The sequence below is a fragment of the Nannobrachium achirus genome (assembly GCF_963921795.1).
Source record: "Nannobrachium achirus genome assembly, chromosome: 6".
Taxonomy (NCBI): Eukaryota; Metazoa; Chordata; class Actinopteri; order Myctophiformes; family Myctophidae; genus Nannobrachium; species Nannobrachium achirus.
This window is the reverse complement of record NC_137815.1, coordinates 29,371,980-29,379,741: the sequence shown is the minus strand read 5'-3', so window position 1 is coordinate 29,379,741 and position 7,762 is coordinate 29,371,980.

Genomic DNA, 7,762 nt, shown 5'->3' with positions numbered 1-7,762 from the left:
GGATTCGAACCCACAACCTCCATGGTGGTGGTGGGCAGGGAGTAGGGACTTTACCACCTCACCACCCGAAAGACCCCAAGTTTAACCTCCATGATCAGCGCGAGGCGGATCATCGCGGATGTGTCACTGGTCAAAAAGGAACACGCTGTAGATTACCATCTTTTTGGCAGAAGCAACACTGTATCATACTACATTATAGCAGAGTATAAAATAAGCTTTTAGTCAGTGCACTACCGGAGTCATCTGTGAGGAACATGATAGTCATCATGTGCCCGGGCGACCAGGCCTCCGGGTTGGTATTATGCAGGAATTAGCACGCAGACATGCTCATCACACAACATGAAGAAAGCGGAGCATGCAACCACACACACACACGCACGCACGCACGCACGCACGCACGCACACACACACACGCACGCACCATGAAGAAAGAGGAGCACGGTGACAAAGACGGCATCTCTCAACACTCTGAGGTGTCATGGGGGATTAGAGCTGCCCTTCACACACTGGGATCCATTACACTACAGTTACATAAGCACACGTTAGAGGGGAGATAGGGTTAAGATGTGATTATGGCCACTGGCTGGACAGCTGAGGACAAAACCAGCTTGCATTCCTCCTGCTATGACTGGTATGACCACCTACAGAGTCTAGTTGGCTTTAGGACGCTGCTCCTCAAAGTGGAGCGCCGAGGACCCCCCTATAGGAGGGGCTCCAGCAAAATGATAAAAACCTATTTTATGTTTTTGCTATTCAAAAATAGCCTGTCTGCAAGCTGCTCACGAAGCGCCTCATATGGGCGTCCTTGGCAGAAAGTCTTTTCAAATGGGGATCTGCTCGACAAAATTACATATCAATTAAGGGCGTCCTTGACATGAAATTGTTTGACAACCACTGGCTTACAACCTAAGGACACTATTCTCTGTTATAATCCACTGAATCTGATATGACTGAACACCTGCAGTGAAAATATGGAGCATGTGTAAGGGCTTTATGTGTTCTGCATGAGAGTAGGCCTATGTACGTGCGTAGGACTAGGGACGTGCGGAGAATGTTAGAGAGGCAGGGACTGAGATTTGTAAAAGGGCCTTTTGGTGAAAATATCGAAAATAGCAGACCTCCAAGCTCACAATGTGTCGCAGCGTGACGCGTTGTGAGCTTGGAGGTCGGCTGTTTTCGGTGCTTGATACACACTGAACTAAGCATAATCAAGTCAATACTGGAGATTTGGCGAACAGCATGGATTTCTACACAGAGTAGGGCCATTCTTTCAACATAAGATGCTGCATTCCCAGTTCAGGAGAGTTTGGACAAGGCGATTCTCTTGAATGTTGCCTTCAGGTATGGCATGGAAAGAGGGCCTTGCTATCACTGTAGTAAAAACTACATTTATGGTCTGGAGACTGGAGAGGGCTTACAGACGGATAAAAGGGCAGGGGCTCAAGCCCCCCTTTGATGTCAACACCAACATAAAATGACTCCACTAGTCCCTCCCTAACGTTTTAGTCTAGTTTTTATTTTGTCGACGAAATTGTCAATATATTTAGTCTTAGTTTTAGTCATCACAACTTAGTTTTTATTTAGTTTTCGTCAGTGAAAAAAAACGCAGTCGACAAACATTTTTCGTCATAGTTTTAGTCGACGAAATCAACACTGCAGGACAGACATGACGGTAAACTGCAACTGATTAGCGGAGGTACACAGCCGGGATGCAGTATTTCATCCAAAATAATTCAATTTATATAGTTCAATTCAATAGAATAGGGAGAATAGGAGCCTTAAATAGGTTCACACAATGGGTTCCCTCACCTCGCAAATCACGGGCATTGACATGGAGTTGGTCCCCCCTTTTCTACTAAAAGATTCTCCTCCATTATTCTGGGATGGCTTTTCACCAGTTGGAGCTGTGACAGACAGGCTCACATCAGACAGACAGCCAGGGGCGTCACACCAAATTCTGGGCCCTGGGTACAAGGATTCACTGCGGGCCCCCCATGAATGTTAACTATTGAAAAATAGCAGATATACAAGCTCGCAGCGCGGCACCGAGTGCCGCGCTGCGAGCTTGTAGATCTGCTATTTTTTTTAAATCGTGCAAATGTGTGCCAAGAAACCTATGTTTCCATGTCAGTGATGCTCAAACTTTTTCATGTGAAGGACCCCCCCCACCATCTCAAAATATTTAGTTCCAGGAACCCCCCCCCCCCCCCCCCCAGAAGCAAAATTTGGGTTACAAATGTTCACTTAAAAAATACATATATTCAAAGATTTGCGCACATTTTCACGACTTCTCAAAAATAGCAGATCTACACTCAGTGCCGCGCTGTGAGCTTGTATATCTGCTATTTTTCAATAGCTAAAGTTACTAGGGCCCCTCCACCTTGGGCCCTGGTAACTCAGTCCCACTTTCCTACCCCTTGTGACGCCCCTGCAGACAGCAACCAAGGGTCATTATTTTCCAGGTTGCCATGCTGCCCTTAGCTGTCATCAGTTAGGGAATATAGACACGGCCACAAGGAAACAAGAAGTTACAAGATAAACACAGATAAAAGCATGCCATAACAGGGGCTCTGTCTCTCCCCCTGAATGAATGAGTGTGTGTGGGGGATGACTGATTTATCCTGCATGCATCGGTGCATCACTAGTGCACAACAGGTGTGCAGTGCAGTCACACCAAGCTCTGAGCACAGTTAAGTTCGACTCAGGCCAGGTGTGACTGCTGTAAAAATGTCAGCACTTCTACTCCACTACACATCTCAAAATGTAAAAATGTATTGTACTTTGTTACTTTGTCGATTTTGATTACAAAACACACATAAACCACTTCACTTGCTCACAATGTGTCGCAGTGTGATGCAATGTGAGCATGTAGATCTGCTATTTACAAAATATTTTGTGAACTTGTGAAATGGGACATTCTGCACAATGGGTACTTTAAGTAAATGTTGATGCCGATACTTTGGTAATTTTACTAAAGTACATTTTGAATATGGGACTTCTATATGTAATTTAGCGATACCATCAGCGCTTATTAGAATCTTCAACTAAAAGAGTATTTCTACATTGCAGTATTGATACTTTTACTTAATTTTCCTATAGCTACAATGAGCAGGGGCATTGATGTCATAGTGGGGCGGTTAAGCTCATTATATGGAAGGTATTGTGCATTTTATGAAAGAATCATGAAACTTTCTACAGTGTTTCTATATACTATGAAGTTTGTTTTCAGACGTGGAACCAGCTCTGTGATGCTTCTTATTAGAACACAACTGCCATTTTAACAAACATTATATATTATTATAATGGAAAATAATGAGACAAAATGTGGGAAAATGCAATACTGAAGTCAAAGACCCCTCAAGGTCACCAGAGGTCAGATGAAAAGTGGTTCCACGTCTAAAATCAAACCTTGGGGTATGTAGATGATATGCTGAAAGTTTCATGCTTCTTTCATAAAATGCACAATTGGTTTGGTTAACCGCCCCACTATCAGTCAGTTGGCTTCACTCTCACCGCCGCCTGTCACAGTGACACCATGACGTCATATCAGGGTTTATAGTTGAGTTCTGAGTTTCATTTGTGTGACTGATTGTCCCTCATCCATCCATTTTTGGTCATAAATGTTTCCATGACAGGAAAAGGGGAAACAACTTCTGTCTCATCACTACCATTTTAAAATGAAAGGACAGAAATGGTCACTGATGTCTAAAATAAAACTGAGCTATAAAAGGGAAGTGAAATGAACATTTGGCTCTAATTATGAAACTAAAGTATGTTAGGGCAGAACTGTGTGTGTGTGTGTGTGTGTGTGTGTGTGTGTGTGTGTGTGTGTGTGTGTGTGTGTGTGTGTGTGTGTGTGTGTGTGTGTGTGTGTGTGTGTGTGTGTGTGTGTGTGTGTGTGCGTGCGTGCGCGCGCGTGTGTGTCTGCGTGTGTGGCGTTCCAGAGTGCTATACCAGGGAAGAGCACAAGAGCAGCAAACAAGCAAGAGGGGCTCAAGTAACTTTACAGTACAGCAGGTGGGAAGAGAGATACATGTCTGAAATGACATGAAGGTAGAAACTAGAATGCTCTTGGTTGGACTTAAGCACAGAGAAAGACAGTAGCTACTTGTGGTATAAAGTAACTACAGTAAGTACATTTACTCAGGTACTGTACGATTTTTGGTATTTTTTGTTTTTACTTTACTAGAATATTTCCAATTTTCTATAATTTTACTTCTACTCCACTACATTTCAGAGGAAAATATTGTACATTTATTCCAAATAATTATTTGTATTATTATCATCACAAAACATACTGTACAGTAACCACTTCAAGGTAGAAACAAAAATCCTCTGGGTTGACTTTAGTACAGATACAGAAGCTACTGACCTGCCTTTGACCTTTCTATGGGCCTTACAGATGCTTCTGTCCCTATAGCTCGTCTGTAATGACAGGGGGTCCCATCTGCTTCAAATTTAACTTTATAGGGTGTAAAAAGCTAGTCATGTATACATTATGAAGCCAGTTAATACTTTGTAAGCTATAGCAGTATGTATGGTATGGTAACGGAAATGGTTTTGTTCCTTTAGAGTCTCCCATGTCACAGATCTCATGTGACACCCCAGCAATATTCACTTCCCTGTTTCGCTCCATGTTACTTCCTTATTTTTGTCCCTAGGCTTAAATAAAGGCTTATACCTTATTACAATGTAGCCATTGTGTACATCGTGTGCATGGCTATATATCTGTAGCCTAACGTTCAAAGGCAATACCTTTTTCTTTTCACTTTTTTTTTAATTTACCAAATGGGGAGCGACTGAATTGTTCTGGCTGTGTAAGTAAACTTGGGTAGGCTAAGGGGCATAATAGTATTAGAAGTTGTATTGGACAAAGACAAAAGTCTATATGGACAAATACATGTACAGTACTTGTTACTTATTAATGTCTATATACATAATCCTTTTTATATGAAACATTATGGTTGCAAATCCTGTATGGTAAGGATTTTACAGTAAATAGTTTAGATGATTTGAGCAAAAAAAATGTCACCAGTCAACTTAAGTCAGAATGTGAATTGCTTTTCAGTACTGACGATTATGAACTAAAGCAATACAACAGTTTCTGACATGTCATACAAATTGTTGCATAGCATAGTTTAGCACATATTCCCTCACTGTAATAGCTTAGTTATATATATATATATATATATATATATATATATATATATATATATATAGTCCTGACTTCTGTGTGAAATTATGTGTTCAGGATCCTGAAATCCTGAAGCTTTGGACATGGAAGACGCTTACACAGAACTGGAACAGAAATTTCATCAGCTGAGATCAGTATGTCTGAAGCAGGCAGCTCTGTTACGTCAACTCACAAACACCCTCCAGCCTGGTCCAGGTATAGTAGTCTGACTGCCAATAAACAGTGGCCAGCCGGTGAGGTGATGGATGTGCTGTTCATTTGAACCCACTAATATAAGAGAGTGTCCAACCTTAACATATTTTTAGGGCATATTCTTTGTGACCTTTTGTAATGTTGCTTGTTTTCTGTATGGGTGACTATTTGATGTTCGACAATATGTGCAGTCCCGTCCAAATAAAATAATTATGACACTGTTTAACATCAGTGGTGGAAAGTAACAAAGTGTATTTATAGAGGCGGCAGTGGCTCAAGGTTAGAGTGGCCGGTAGAGTGGCCAGATGGGAACTCTGAGGTTCCCAGTTCGATTCCGGGCTCCCCCAGAGTTAGTGTCGAGGTGTCCTTGAGCAAGACCTAGTATGCGCTGTCCCGCCCAAATAAACATATAAATAAAATGAAAGATGATGACACTGTTTAAACATAAAATGCATTTTCTATCTCTAGTGGCCTCTGGTCCTAGCAGAGAGATGGCCTCCATCCTAGCCCAGTGGACCCAACAACAGAGCCCCTCATGTGTCCAATTAGGACCTGAACCACTACCAGCCACAGCACGCATCAACCCAACTGGACGACATGACACCCATGACAGAGGCAACCCAACAGGACGGCATGACACCCATAACAGAGTCAACCCAACAGGACGGCATGATACCCACGACAGCGGTAGAGGCACCTTTTATGATCTGCTGACTGAAGATATGAACCAACTAGGTCTAGGTGAAGCCATCAAACCCAAACAGGACGTAATGGGGTTCTTCCAGGGTTCACCTGGACTTAATGCATCATCGGCTTCTTCTTCAGCCTCAAAACATCCCAGGCAAGCGGATCGTTCTGCCAGAGACACCGCCCTACAGGCCTTACGGGTACGTGTCTGAATGTTTTTATTTTGACCTATGTCCGTCTGGGTTTAGAGACCAGCAATTCTCGACCTGTGTAGGCCGGGGCCCACTGGTGGGCAGTGAGGCTATTGCAAGTTGGCACCCCAAATAATTGGCAAAACACAAAGATATTTCAATAATCTCTGTGTGGAACCGAGTCAAACGAAATGCCTCAACTCCTATACGTTCGGGGGTCCCACTCCCCAGTTCAAGTAGGATTATTTGGGGGTGGGGTCTGAAAAAGGTTGAGAACCACTGGTATAGTGCAGTGGTTCTCAACCTATTTTGGGGGTCCCCAGATGATTAACTAGATCTGCTATTTTCACAATAGGACCGTGTCATACAAAATGTAATGCCTCAACTCTTAGTGCTCGTCAGGGTGGGGGGGTCGATCCCCAGTTAAAATATGATTATTTTGGGGGTCACGGCCTGAAAAGGTTGAGAACCACTGGTGTAGTGGATCACTGCTAAACTCTGCCTCCTCCTCTCCTCTCTCCTACAGCCCCAGGCATGTAGAGCCTTGCTGGACGGTGATTTCCTCGTCCCCGCGGGCACGGAGCCCATGCTGTCTGAGCTGACGCTGCAGTCCCACGTGTGTGACTTCTGCCAGGCCGCGTTTCCCGGACACACCACCACCAGGGGGGAGTTTGTGCGACATCTCCACACACACATCACCTAAGACTCACCTTCACACACACACACGCATCACCTAAAGACTCACCTTCACACACACATCACCTAAGACTTACCTCTACACACACACGCACGCACACGCACGCACGCACGCACGCACGCACGCACGCGCACACACACACACACACACAGTCACACACACACAATCACCTAAAATATTGTATCGTGAGCTGCCGGTAGCTATACCCATATCGTCCCAGCCCGACTAAATATAGCCTCTACATTCTTTGGCACTTTTATTTTTAAAGGAAGGAAGTTATGTTATGTACATGAGGAACAGTGAAGTGTGTGCGTAGCCCTGAGCAACGTCACAGCTCCAGGTGAGTCATCCTCCGAGCATCGTCTGTGCTCCGCTGACGGGGATTGGAAGCACCAACACATGATGACTGCGGAGGCGGAGGTGTTGTTTGGCTCAGTGGGAGGACATGGACGACACAGATGCCTCTAGTTGGACCCGCGCTGCACTCCTATTAAAACCCATTTAGGCCTAGAATTATTGAATGCTTTAACCAGTGAAAAATAGCAGATATACAAGCTCACAGCGCGGCACCGAGTGCCGCGCTGCGAGCTTGTAGATCTGCTATTTTTGAAAAAGTCGTGAAAATGTGTGCAAATCTTTGAATATGTGTATTTTCAAAGCGAACGTTTGTAACTAAAATTTTGCTTCTGGGTGGTCCCTGGAACTAAATATTTTGAGATGGGGATCCGTGGCCAAATAAATATCATTTTGGGGGTCCTTCACATGAAAAGGTTTGAGAACCACTGACATAGTAGTCTCTCA